Source organism: Labrus mixtus, chromosome 11, assembly GCF_963584025.1.
Source record: "Labrus mixtus chromosome 11, fLabMix1.1, whole genome shotgun sequence".
Lineage (NCBI taxonomy): Eukaryota > Metazoa > Chordata > Actinopteri > Labriformes > Labridae > Labrus > Labrus mixtus.
Window position 1 is genome coordinate 25,371,580 of NC_083622.1, and position 15,004 is coordinate 25,386,583.

At 40.7% G+C, this 15,004-nt stretch overlaps 1 protein-coding gene across 1 annotated transcript in view; it reads right to left on the reverse strand.

Annotated features, from left to right (window-relative positions):
• The window catches only part of LOC132984277 (eukaryotic translation initiation factor 3 subunit H), a 57,839-nt gene that overhangs the window by 28,856 nt on the left and 13,979 nt on the right, over positions 1-15,004 (reverse strand). The gene's annotated exons all lie outside the window — the stretch shown is intronic.

Below are 15,004 nucleotides of genomic sequence, written 5' to 3' on the forward strand. Positions count from 1 at the left end.
GAGAAATGTTGAGAAAAAATGAGCAACAGAGATGTGAAGGACAAATGCACCACAACAGAAAAAAACAAACAAAGGCTTCGTCTCCTGTTATCAAGGAGCTGCGGCGGAGATTTTCAATAAGGGATCACCAGTCACCCTTTCATTCCTTATGTCAGTAATATATCCTGGTAGAGGGAGGAAGGTGTGACAGATACACGGGCAGGCTTCAGCAACTGCAGAGAACGCTAGATACATTGCGAGGAGAGCCATTTCATTACGCCCGACACATCCTAAGGACGCACAGCCAGAAATATAAACAACCTGCCTTGTCGGCTGTAAGTAACAACCAAAGCAAGCGAGCAAAACAGCATCTCCATGCAGGCTGGCTGGAGGAGGTTGATAAATCAGGGTGTTATTGGGCAGCTGTGGCCCCCTAGACCCCAGCCTGTGTAGCACATCCCTCTCCCGATGGGGCTGTTAACGGGAACAAACTGCAAAGGAAGGAAGGGAAAGGAGGATGGTGGGACGCAGATATAAAGAAAAAGGCAAAGAAGATAGACAGATGAGGGCAGCAGAAGAGAAGAAGTTGGGAAATAAAATGGAAAGTGTGGGAGAAACTGAAAGAGGAGTAAGTGAAGGAAAATGTGACGTCATTTTGGTACAAAAGGTGACATTTCTCTTTTGGCTCTTTTCTAAAGTCCTGGATTTGACCCCTGGATGTGCTGTTATGTAAAGCGGGGGGGGGTTTGGTCAAAATGTGTTAACGTTTCACTTGGTCACTTCTAGGCATTTGACCTCCCACACACTGCACTCAGCTCGGGACTGCATTTTGGGAGTTTTCAGTCATGCACGCAACATTTTTTCCAGTTTGTTTCCATTAATTTATACAGCTTTTATAAAAACCTCCCACAAACACCTCTCACTCACAGTCGTGCGTACCACTGCCTCTGCTGTACTCCAAACGGAACTGTTCTGCCCACGAGAAGGGCAGAGCTGAATTGCCTCTTCGTCATGGCGATAAAGTCTCACTGAATTGTAAAAACATCTGGATTGAAGCACATGTTGGTGACTGCCAGACAGGCACACCCTATTCACAGTCCGTCCTGTACTAATCTTACTTTATAATCTAGCCTTTTATTTAGTGATTGACATGGCCTGGTGAGACAAAAGGTATGGAAGAATACAGGGGGAGGAGAATTGAGGAAGATAGGGTACATGAGGGGGGAAAGAGAGATTACAGACCATGAAGCAGCTCTGTGGGGAGGTGTCAGTTGGGTCTGACTGGCACTGCGTGTGTGTTTCTTAAACAAAGTAACAAACCCATCGGAAACCTAAATGTATGGTATGTTTCATAGAGAAAAATTAGATGGTGGGGAGTAGGAGGTAGGAGAACTTTCACATGTCGTCTTTGTAATCCTGAGTCTGCAGTGACATATCAGAAGTAGGTGAGAATAAAAAAAAAAAGATGAGGTTGGGTAAGAGGAGTTATAGAGGAGGAAAAAGGGAGAGCATGACGAAGGTGAAGAGTGTTTGTGACAGAGAGTTGGGAGCGAGCGGCCCGGCCTAGGGGCAGGCCAGCAGCAGACCCCAGCTCAATGGAGAGGTGCCAGTGTATCTGCACCTCTATGCCAGTCAGTACGTGTAGTTACCTCTCAAGCACCACTGAAGTGTATACGTGCCCCAACACCCCATCATTAGGAGAGAAATTGTGCACAAAGTGATCTGTCTCTTGGAGAACTCTGAAGGCTGCAGGATTGACAACCGAGGCAGGAAAACCAACGAGATCTGTCCTGTCTTAACCCAACGTCCACTCCCTGTGCACTTCTTTATAAACTTAACACATGAACACCGTATTAATGTGCAGCGTCCAATTGTTTTGATAAAAATTGTGATTGGCAAAATAGAATGGATTTGTTTAAAGTGTGTCTGCAAGTCTGCATCTCCCCTCCCTCGGTTAATCTGATACAATGAAGTTACATCCACACTGCCAGCTCCCTAACTACTGCAGTTTCTCTTTTCATTTTTACAAATTATATTGCCTCTTTTCATGAGGAGAAGACAACTTCTGAAATGTTTGTTGAATGGAGGTCAGTTCTATCATTTCTGATGCAGTCCAGGACGTCGAAATGCTGAATGGCTTTTTGCGACTCAGAGTGATGCATTGCTCGCGCGTGGGGACATTTTTGATCTAAAACGGATTGTTAGTCTCACTTGAATGCAGATATCTATTTATAAAGATAAATAAATCTTTGTCATATGGGAGCTGGGAAGTCATCACAGTGGATTGGTGTTATCTGCTTTTGTTCTCCATATGGAAGACTTTTTTTCACACCAGAGCGTGCTGGTCCCTGATTGGTTGATACTTCAAACATACTGCACAGGAAACAAGAACGCTTTCCATACTTAAATCCAGACCCTTGAGAACAGATTCTACATTTTGGTGTAAAATCTGGAAATAGAGATTGATATTGTTACCCAATGCATGCCAATGTTTTTATTTTTTCTAATAACTTTAAAAGAAAAAGCTGTCAAAATCATCTCAAGCTCACGGAGTTCTTTACAACAAGGTTCAATCTGACTGTGTACAATCATGAAGACTGAAATCAAAGTCATGGATCTAGGGAAGATAATGAAAAAAACTTCTGAAGGGCTGAACATTTCAATGGCGAGTACAAATCCAAAGAACGTGGGACGGCACCGAGCTTTCCCCGAGCTGGCAGGTCAACAGAGCCTCAGAGAGCTCACAAGTGACCAAGATCCAAGCGCGCAATCACACAAAGAGAGATTCTTGGCAGAAATTAAAGATCATTCTGCAGAAACGGCAAAACGTAGCTCTTCGCTAAACATTTCAAATGTGTTCTAGAAACAGAAAGTGGGGCCAAGTGATATACAGTGAAAATACTCAACGTTCCTCTGAATCACAAATCACTGTGTTTGGACAACATCGTTTCCTATTTGGTTTTAGGGGACATTTGTGCTCTATTTAAACAATGTCCCAAAGCATGAAGCTAAAGCAAACAATGCATTAGCTGAACATCAATATCAGTAACTCATGAATGCACATTTTAAAATGAATTGAGACATGTTTGATTTGATTTCTTTCTCTTCCTAAATACAAAACATTAAAAACAGAATTGCTGTACCATGATAGTTTTGTAAGGTCGTTCCTGTTTAGTCTATGTAGCTTTATATTTAACGTGATTAAACTATAAAAAACAAATGAAAGGATAAAATTGGAAGGAAAAAAAACATACAGTCCTTGAACTAATCAGAATAAACACTTTAACACAATGCATAAAAAACAAGAGCTCGAGATGAAAGTCTTCTAATACTATTAACAAGACTAACTCTACTTCCCCTGGGCAACTTAAGCAGACTGGCAGGTTTACAAACAACTACATGCTGTACCCCTGGTCAGAAGGAAATAAGACAGAGGACACATGTAGAGAACAAACTGAGATACAGCCTCTTAGCTTAACTGAGATTCAGATGGCTGAGAGAGAGAACAGGCCAGTGGCAGACCAGCCAGCTCATCCTCCACAGATCCAATTCAGAGCACAGAGCCCAGGAAATGCCGCAGGATCACTACCTTGTTTGTTCATGAACCAAGAACTACAGCTGCGGAACAAATAACAAAACAAACTTTGGGACAATCTGACTTAGGTGTGTATGTGTGTGTGTGTGTATGTACTCTTGAGTATAGTTCAGTGGTGAAATTTTGGAGAACTCTCACAGACTGCAGCAGGAGAGGTAAAGTTAGCCTCACTGGTCAACAAAATAAGTATGTGTATATTCTGACAAATATTCTCTGTATTAATGATGTTAGAAAACAAGTGCATTATTCTAACAGTAGATGTTCTGCCTCATATATTCATGATCGTGGTTGATTCTGAAAAACGCTTGCTAGTTTATTTGATATAAAGTTAGCATGTTTGGCTGCTCATTGTTTGGCAGAAAAGTTAACTGTGCTGCTGCCTGTATTGCTCAGGAGACTCAGAGGCAGTTGAAAAGGATAAACATTGATCTGCTCTGATACACTTTACTACAAGTTGTAAAAATTGGGGTTTAGCTACATGACAGATTTCTTCTCTTTCTATTTCTTAACCACCCCGAGTAAAGAAAGGGTAAGAAGGGTGCTCAATTATAAAATTACTGCAATTATTTGAGTAGATTCCAGTATACCAAGCTAGTTTGTTTTTTTACTCTGAATAGAGGGACTTCTTGCTCCTTGTTGTTGAATTGCCAAGACAGTCTGTAATATTGTGTGGACATTAAAAGCAGCATCAGCCAAAAATAGACAATTCAACAATATCAAGGAGCGGAGGTGGGAACATGCATCACCGTTTGCTTTTCCTCACTCATTTCTGCTGCCTTTCTCATTAATCAATTTGGGGCCCCGGGCCAGACAGGGAAGGTGTCTGTCCACAGCATGCCTTTGATTGTTTGAATGTGTGTGTGTCTGACAGAGGCTGTATGAAAGTGTATTTAAAAAGAGTGAAACCATGGAGAAGAGAGAAAATTGAGAAGATGGAAACAGGATGTTATAATGGTGAAAGTGCAAAATGTTTGAGAGCAAGAATGGGTTTGTGAGCAGATGTGTGTTTTCTAAGCGAGTGTGTGTGTGTGCTCTAATGTGTGGAAAGAGAAATTTTAAGACGTGTGAAGCCTTAGGAGGGCATGTTCTGCAACATGCTGTACATTTACAAGGGGGTGTGTGTGTGTGTGTTTGTGTACAAGCATGGGATAGACAGGGTATTTATCAGCTGGGAGCTAAACCCCTCACCTTGGGCAGTAATGTTGAGAGTGAAAATCAACAAGGCACTACAAGCATGTGTGTGTGTGTGTGTGTGTGTGTGTGTGTGTGGGGGGGGGGGGGGGGGGGGGGGGGGTCCCCGCAATGAACCAGACAGATAGTTCATACTCTAATACTCAATGACACAAGAGGTGAACTGCATCAGACCTTGCATGCTGCTGCAGGCCACAACATCTCTGCGCAGGCAGCAGGGTATGTGCTGGTATGTGGGACTGTGTGTGTTCGTCTCTGCATGTGGAGATGCATGTATTTGTGTGTCGCAGCAAATTCTAATCACCCCCATGACAGGCTGAAAGGTCTTGCCTGGAAAGTCTGCTGCGGTGTAACACATAAACAATCACACATCCCCACACAACCACTGGGCAAAGTTTATTCCCACTTGTGTCAAGTCGAGCAGATAAATAATAGAATGAAATGATGTTAAATGTCTGTGACTTGTTGCTCAGCTTGGTGAGAGAGATATTCAAACATGTAATTGCTTATTAGCGCCAAAAGACCACTGGCAGAAATATCCTGATCATATTTGTCCAAAATCTTCCCTCTCATAGATGCCAAAAAGGTAGAATGATGAGCTTTAGAAAGACACGATGAAGGAGAAAACAGGGTTTGGGAGAAATGTTAAAAAATATCTTCAAAGCTTTTTTCAGACCAAAAATATAGAGCTGTGATTGAACTGCACTCTGAAGAAAAGAAACGCTGTTAAGTCTGATCAAAGTCAGGCGATAGGCTGAAGATACTTTTTTTTTTTTTTTTATCCTCTCAAAGTTGACAAAAAACAAAACATAGAAACAACCATTTTGGCTGACTTATTGGACTGCAAGTTTCGCTGGCTGCTCTAAGTGACTAATTCTTTTTCAGTGGTGACAGCAAAGCGTGCTCGTCTTGGCATTTCATGAATACTTCAGAGCCAAGAGAAGAACAAAACGAATGTTTAGAGGCATTACGATTTAACAACACACATTATTATATCAGTGTTTGGCTGAGTGCAAAAGCCTGTAAATCCACTTCTTCTCCACTTTTGACCCATCCACACACTGCTGACAACCTTCTTGAACTCTGCACTGACATACATTCATTGCTCAACACAAACACACTGTTAATAGAAAAATGCATTGATTGATAGTATTGAATCCCAATACTTGTTGTGATGTCACACTTTCATTAACAGTTTTTATGTTTGTATTTTTTAGATGGCTGATGGTGGAAGAAGCAAGGTAAATGGTAAAATGATAAATGGACTTGAGCTTGTATAGAATCTTCTAACTACTCAAAGCACTTTTACACCACATGCCACACTTACTCATTCACACACTGATGGTAGAGATTGCTATGTAAAGTAACTAATCCCATTCATACACATGCATACGCTGCCAATGAAGCAGCGGGAACAATTTGGGGTTAAGTGTCTTGCCCAAGGACACATCGAACATGTGGCTGCAGGAGCTGGGGATCAAACCTTGCGGTTGAGAGACGACCAACTCTTCCAACTGATGATTCTTTCAATCTAAGTATAATATTTGTAATATAGTTTATTATTTTTTTTAATTGTTAATTTCTAAGTAAAAGTTTCTAAGTTTCATTTCTGTGCACTGTTCAACTGGCAGGCTTTTGTTCATCTGTAAAAAAAAAACTATATCTATCTCTACAATTGTTTAAATAAAGGGTGGAAGCTTCTGTTCCTTTCCTTTGAAGCATTCTATAAATACAGTTGGCCTGACAATACCCCTTATGAAAGGAAACACACGTGCCATTGTCTACTATGGAGAATAGAGAAGTGGATTTCACTGTTGGAGGGCCTTGAGACTCTATCTATTCTGCCTTGTTGTTGCGATACTTCTTTTTCGTTTACCTATCCTCCTCTAACCTTGCTACTCCTCTTGAATCCCCAAAGAGGAACAGAGAATACCTAATGATATGAATGTGTTTCTCCTCCTCCTCCGAGTGTGCTCGTCACATTACAAATCGCTGATGAACTGTAGATTCCTAAACTCTGAGGACCCAAGTGTTTCAACGATGCCCTGCGCACTTTTAGGTCAATATCATTCATATTTGAGGGGAGATGTAATTCATTTTTTGAGGAGACACCACTCCTCATGGACTGAAATATAATCAAGTTAGAAAGTGAAAACAATGACTGCACAATGAATGAACGGGGGAGAAAAGAAGCAGTTATTTTTCAAGGACACTCAGAATCTGAAATCTGCAGATGCATAGAAATGTCTCTTCTCTGAACCCTTGAGAGGCAACGTTATAGTCTCTCTAAATGTATACTTGAGAAACATTTGACATTCTCAAAAAACTTAATATTGCACGTATCCATTCCAACCCTGCCCACACTTCCCGTGTGACACACATTTAACATGATAGAGGCACTGATAAAAGTGTCTGAACACCTTATTTCCTCCATGAACAGACACAGAGGAGAAAACCTTCAATGAGTTGTCAGGTTCTGTCCAAGCCTCATTTGTTACGCTGGGCTTCTTTTGTCCCACCGGCACAATACAATACACCAATTAGGCCTTGAGCTAACAGACACTGCCCAGGAGCATGCTCATAAGTGCTACATGCATAAGCTGTGCATTGATTTTTTTTTTTTTAATATCGGTTCGCTTTTCTCTGTAAAATACAATTTTTGGATTCCAGCAAGAAGCACACACAAACAAACCCAGCAATACTCACATGCACACACACCCACCTGCAGGTACTTTTAGAGAAAATAAAATAACACCAGACAATAGAACCACCCAGAGGCAATGTAAGTTATGAGAGAGAATGATTTCTAACCATGGCACAATAAAAGAAAATGAAGGGATAGCTTGGTTAATTTGAGGGAAAAAAAGAAAAGACAAAAGAAGGAAGATGATTCGGCTTAAGTTTTGCATTTCAAAAATAGTTAAAAGTATGTGTAAAATAAAATTGATACAGTGAAGTCATTAATAAACGTTTGAAGTAGTTCTCTTAAAGTAATGGGTAAGAGCTTAGAATTGTTCATGTGAATGTGGCTGTAGTACGAATGAATCGTAATGTGAAAAGTGTTCATGTTTAAATGTGTGTGAGTTTAACGCACATTATACATCAGAAAAACTAGCTGGAGGAGGTTGTGTTTGATACAATGTCTGAATGACAAGATTAATGAGGTCTACAAGTTAACATCAATGTGAAATACATGGGCGGAATAAATAGGAAAGGTCACACCGGTGAAGTGACTCTTGAAGACGTAAAGAAAGAAGAAGAGTGAAGTGTGACAGCAGGTAGTAGGAGGGGAAGGACAGTAAGTGCCCGTCTTCATCAGGGCTGCAATTTGCTAAGTGCAGCAAATGTTACATAGTGTGTGAGAGAGAGAGAGAGCGAGAGCGAGAGAGAGAGAGAGCACATGGGAAGCTGACCTATGACATGATTATGGATCTCTGAGGTTCAGTGTATGGAAAGGGAGAAAATGATGAGTCACGGTGGCCGGAGAAGAACTAGGATTGCAAAACTTGATAAAAAAATAAAATCAGGGCTGATATAGATACTGATGTTTTTAATAACAATATAGATGGTTGCAGATTCTGATACCAATGTTCTTTTCATTACTTCTTTTGGTGTCAAAAATACCAACATATCCTCTCATGTTTGACCATGAAAACATATCAGAGTGACAAGTAAATTCTTCTACCCAATAATAATAAAAAAAGGTTAAGAGCAGACACCAATATAAATACCCCTAATATAATGGTAGGGGAAACACTGCTTTCACCAACTCAGTAAAAGTCTGCAGTTTCTCACAGAAGAGGACTTCCTAAAATGTGCTGCATCTGTCAAAGACATTAAGTGAGAGCACATTGTTTCTCTCTGCGTCTCTAAAGAGAAAAAAAAGACAAACACTTTCTTTAAAACGGATCGTCGAGGTCGGCTGGTGCTGATGTGACAGGGCAGATAGCCGGTCCTTGTGTCATGGTGTTTTGTCCGTCCACGTGTTCATCCGTCGGACCGAGGGAACAGTGATAAATGTGGGAGTTGTCGGGAAGTAAATGTTGGTATCGAGTTGTGGTCTGGTCCAGGGTGTCAGGAGAGGTACGAGGCTAATTTCCAGCAGCAAGGCTATAATGGGGTGTGTGTGCCTATTTGTGAGAGCATCTGTGTGTTTGTGTGAGTGCACCCACAGCGGTCCTTGTTCCACCTGGCACACTGGATTAGGTGCAATTAATCTTAGTTAAAGCAAGCCCTTCAGAGCGTGTGGGTGCCGTACACGCGCATGCACAGATACATGCACAAGAGGCCACAAGCAGGCAAACAAACACACTCCGTGATGCACAGGAGAGAGTGAGAGCACAGCGAGGCAGCTGCTTTGTGTGTGTAACACACTGACGAGTTCACCATATGCACATTTGACAGTGCTGCTTGTCACAGGGCTTTGTTTTTGTAGTGGGAATGAGGAGCTGATGTGGAAGGGGGCATTTTGTGTGCCTGCTTGCTCACATGTACACACATCCTATTTGATCATTTGAAAGGGAGGAAGCGAAAAATAATTAGATTTGATCACATTGTCGATGCTCGTTTAACATATCGTTAAGCATATTTTCTAGCTAATAAAGGGAAGTGCAGAGGGTGCATGTATAGTATGGAGAGTTGAACACTTCTGTAGTTCTTAAAATTGTATAAGCAGCCATACTTAGTCTGATATGAAGAAGAGATTAGGTAAGACATTTACATTTAATTAATGCCACATCTGAATTACAAACCAGCTCCATATTTTTTTCATTTAAATATCGATATCTGTGGTCAGCATATCAACAATTAAATAAAATCAAATAAGCCCAATCCTATAACGGTCTCCGATTGGGTGGCTGAGCTAGTAAGTCTTTTTTAAATTGTTACTGAAGTGGTTTCTGTCCTCTCTTGAATTTACTCATCATTGCCACTTTTCTTCTTGCTCTATGTTTTGCAGACTGTTTTAATGCCCCCACATCTGTTTACTTCTTCCTGCCCTAACTCTCCATCTTTTGCTTGGTTGCACTCATTTCCCTTCTAACTTTCTCTCTTTCTACATCTCCCCATCACAACACCTCAAACCTCCCTTCCCCTCTCTCTTACCACCCTCAGCCATGTCCTTTATTTCCCTCATCCTGGTCACATCCTTCTTGCCTTTCTTTTTTTCTTTTTTAACTTTTTGTCCTCCCCTTACTCCCACCAGCCCACCTGGATTAGCAGCAGTCTGCAGTAATGCGTTGTGACCGCCCTCCCTCCCCCTCTCCTGCACACAGTGACACACACAAAAATTTGAATGTGGGGCAGAATTGTGATGAGACAAAGAAGCGGATGAATAAAACAGTGGAACTGATGGCGATGGTGACGGCACCTGGGGGACCCACACTCTTGATTTATAACGCTGGGTGAGCATTCAAAAGCAGATACAGCCTCAGCTCACTGCTAACAGTCGGGCTCAGACCGACGCTACAGTGGGAGAGAGACAGCGAGTTCAGATGTGGCGAGAGAGGAAAGGTGAAAGGGTTGGGGCACAACATTTTTTGGGGGGATTTTTAGGGCTTAGGAAAGGGAAAGTGGCCATCTTGAAATCCTAAAACAATATTACATCTCATATCCTCAATGTTTATAATTCTCTTATAAAAGGCAGGCTGCCAAGAGATTTCTAATTAGCCTCACCGAGGAAGAAGACGGAGGAAATCAATTTCCCATTCGGGGCAGGTAGAGTGATCTATTGAAGAGCTAACCCCAAAGAAGACCTTATCAGAACTGGGGAGGGCCATGCTTTTTAAAAATACACACAGATATTCCCATCTCGCTGCATTCTGAATAGTGTATTTACAGAGAGGAGTTGAGAGATCATGGCAGAGAAGCTTTTAATCCCCCTGACTTCAATTAACCCACCATGAAAACGTCTGTCACAGTCGACAATTAAACTCTCAAAAAGCTAAGGCTAACCTTGAAGACCCTGGTTGAGCAGAGCTGCTGATGTAATTGACCTTAATTAGGTCTGTTTGTGTTTTCATTTCTACTGCTTCGCTTTAAGAAGATTAACATTTTTCTTATTAGTTTTTACAAACATCCCCTAAAGTGGACATTTGCCAACAATTTTCATAATTATTCCAAAACAAACAAATGTTATTAACCAGCTGGAAAGAATACATCAACAAACAAGTCATTTTATTTTAAGCCTGCGCTGTTTTTCTGAAGTCTTGTTCAATTTTAGTCTCTGTGACGACTTCACTATACCGTGGAAAGAGAAAATGAAATTTTGCCTAACTATTGTTCAGCCTGGTATTGAATCCATTTCAAATTAGACTTCTTTGATATAAAAGAGGAAAATGGGGGGGGGGCTCTTAATAATGAAAACACCTGCTGCAGACTGAAGGATCCAGGAGAACAGAACTGGAACAGAGGATAAGAGGAGTCAAAGAGAGCTGCAATCAAGAGGAGAATGTTCAATGCCGGTATAAAGGATCATTGGACGGACAATGATGGTTAAAGAAAAGTTAAAAGAAAGAAGATGATGCAGCTTTTCTACCAGTCACAGTCAAAACAGAGATTACGACCCCTCTGCTCTGTCTTCTGTTGTTCTCTATCACGGGCAAATCCCTACAGTGACAAGAGGACCTGTTAGTGTACAACAAATAGGAGTTAATTTGCCTTTAGAAAATGATCACAGAAAAAAAATGTCAATAACAAAATATATGATTTGAACTCTTTGTTTTGAGGGTATTTTTCTCTCATTTTTGTAGACACCATGATAGGCAGACTAGGAGAGCTGATCTATACAAACCCTAAAATGACCTTCAATAAAAAGCTCAATACAAAACTGTCTCTTAGCATATTTCATATTTCTCATAAACCAATCAAAGCTCTTGAAAACATATGGATACAGGTAAGTTGAGAGAAGAGTAGTGGTGAAGATCACTGACTGACAGATCTGATGTCGATTGATAGCCGACTAGCACAGCCCGGCTGAGAGCCTGTGTCTGCTAAATACTGCATCATAAATGTCACATTCAGACATGATAAGTTGTATTTATTCTACAGTTATGGGGTGACCTTTTTATCCAGAAAGTTGTTTATTTGTTCTCTAACATAAAATGTCACATCTTTTAGAGCAGACTGAAGGATGACGTCAGGGAATGTAACAGAAAATCAGGCAAACCTCTCTTCATCGCACACAGTGGTTGGACACACAATATGATCATTTGGTTGTGATGCATTCTAGCCCTCAGCCAACATAAGTACTAGCATGAGGATTACAATAAGGGATGGGTTTTCTGTACACTTAAGGTGCTGTTTTGTTGATCAATGACTCACTGCTGTCACAAATGTATGAATTATACACCTGAACCTTTGCTTTCCTCAGATCAATGTACGGCCACACTTTACTTTCCAATAGTCTTGTGGTCTTGCTCTTCCCGTTTTATTTTAATTGTGTGATAGTTTGTATCCTGTACTGTTTTGTCCTTGTATTGTTGTGCTTGTTTTTTTTGTACCTGTTGTTGAGTTGTATGTTTAAGGGCCCATAGGGACGGGCATTGTAAATGAGGCTATGAATGCTGTCCGACCATAAAGACAACATGGGTAAAAATAATCCCTTCTTAGATTGTTCTACTGACTTGGGTAGCTTTCATACACACTTTAAATTATATATTAGAGAGCAGTAGCTTTCAGAATTCAACACAACACCTGGATCAAACAAAAGGCTTTTAGGGGCAAAGTGCTTCAAACTAAAGTTGAACTCTTTGGTCACAATCATAAAATGTAGGTCTGGCATAAGAGAGAGAAGCATTGAAAAAGAACTTACTAACCAGTAAGCGTTGCAGTGGATTTATTATGCTTTGGACTGATGTGCTAGCCAGAGGCATGGTATGGGCAGACCTTTTCTCACAGCACACATTTTGATTTGACAGCATGGAAAGGCACAGGTGTTACTAATAACATTAATGATCGCTCAGGTTCCTGTACACCATGCACCAGGGCCATGGACCTGAAGTACCGCGACAGGGAATGCAGCCATGATTAATAGTATTGGTTAGACCTGTGTTTGATGAGTCTCAGAGTCAGGTTTGAGAAAGAACTATTGTTCAAAGGGCTTTTAAAAAAAGTGCCTGAATGTTTCTCAGAAAAAGGACTTGAAGGAAACAAAGCTGGACGGACAGAGCTACAGAACAAGGATACTTTCAATACATCAAAATGGAACCAAGAATTGATTTAGAGCTGATGAATTTGGTGCAAGGAAGACAAATAAAAGCTTCTTGGAGACTTGAGTAAGTCTAAAAGCAGCAGTAGAAAAAAATGTTTGACAAAATGTTTAGTAAAGGAGATCTGATCACTTTTGTTCAAATCACAAACTGTTTAAATGATTGAAGTCTAAACTGTGCCCTTGATAGAAATTCATTCAGTTACAATAGTTCTTAGTTGTTAAAGACTTCCCATGATTACAGAAGAGCCTTTGGGAATTTTGGCAAGACTTCTCTCGTCTTCTGGTGCCTTTTATCTGCTTCGGTCTCAGCAGCCAGATATCCCATGCAGGGAGGCATGTTCTCTATCTCTTAGCCCAATCATATTCACTTCAATCTGAACGTGTGTGGCTAATTAGTTTCCTGAGTAATTCAAACCGTGACAGCAGGAGTGACACAAACAACAAATAAACAATGCCAAAAAACAAACTGTTCCAATCAGCTAAATCAACCCTGTTAATGACTACAGGTTGCTCCTACATAAACACTTACTTTCCATGCTCTTTTTAATGAAGCGTCTTGTTAGGCGTGGGATATCGACTACCTTTCATATGTTTTCATGTCAAATGACAAAGTGAAGTGCTCCTCGGTCTAACAAAAAAAGGGCTTCATGTTTTAACCGAGGGGCAGTTTAGCCACAAAAACATTGATCTAATCACTGAAATCAAGACACATAGCAAAATAAGCACCCTTAAAAAACACGTTTGTGTTAGCAGTGTTCACATTGGCTATCTTCTGAGCCAATGTGAAGCAAGATGCAAGCCCAGACAGGGAGCCTGGCAGCCCCTACCACCTGTGTTGGGCAGAGAGTGAGCAGCTTGGCATGCAGAAGCAGGACAGCCAGAAGGCAGCACTGTGTGGTTTTAGAAAATACTTCCAAGGGCAAATTACCCACATTGATGTTTCACTTTGATTTAAAGTTGACACATTATAACCAAATATGTGTTCAAAATGAAAACATTCAGACAGATTCAATGCACTGTTTCAAAAGTCAAGACGGGTCAGGTTTATTAATGGAGCACATTTAAAACGAAGCGTGTTGAGCTAAGAGCCGTACAACCAAGGCGAGCAGGAAATTACAATTAAACCATAACGAAAGACTAAGAGCACCCACATCCAGAATGAAACAACTACATAAATAAATAGCATGTTTAAAAGAAATAAGAGCATAGATAAAACCTGAGCAGCTTGATACTAAACAATGCGAGACAATATCATAAAATGAAAAGGACGGGCCGAGCTCAAATTGGATCAACTGTCATTTAGAAAAAAACAAATCATTCTTCTGCAGCAACTTAAAGGTGTCAAGAGACTGCGCAGTTCTTATTTGGATAAGTCAACTATTCCACAACTGTTACACTGCAGAAGCTCAACACGATAAGGAGCAGCAGCTCCATTTCAAACCTTGAAATGATCAATCAAGTTTTAAAATCAAATCAGACAGTAAGCCAACAAAGACTAGCTAACACAGGTGTAATGCTGTCATGTTTTGTGGTCCTGATTAGCAGGCATGCTGCACAAGATGGAGACGCCACAGAGATGACTGATCTAAACCTGGATAAGATGAATTACAGAAGTCAAGCCAGGATGTGATGAAGTTATAGATTACGCTCTGAAAGACAGAGAGAGGACTTAACCTTAGGTCTTAGGAATGATCAGTTTGTCAAAAATTAATAATAATAAACTCCAGCTCTCTAAATACTGTTCATGCACTTATTTCTTACCCAAATCAAAATACAATCCTGGCTACATTTTTAGCACATTCCCTAAAAATGAGTGCTTCATTCTAGGACATATTACCCCGAAATATTGGCTGGGTGCTTTACATTATTTCTTTCCCTAAATGTATGCATGATGCTCTATTTATCTTGCAACTGTTGGAAAGAACAGAAGGACATGGGTAGATCAAACAATGTGGCACAGAAGAAAGGAAAAGAAGAGGTAGTTATACACACATCACGTAGGTGCAGGGCGGTGCAAAAACAGCAAAACT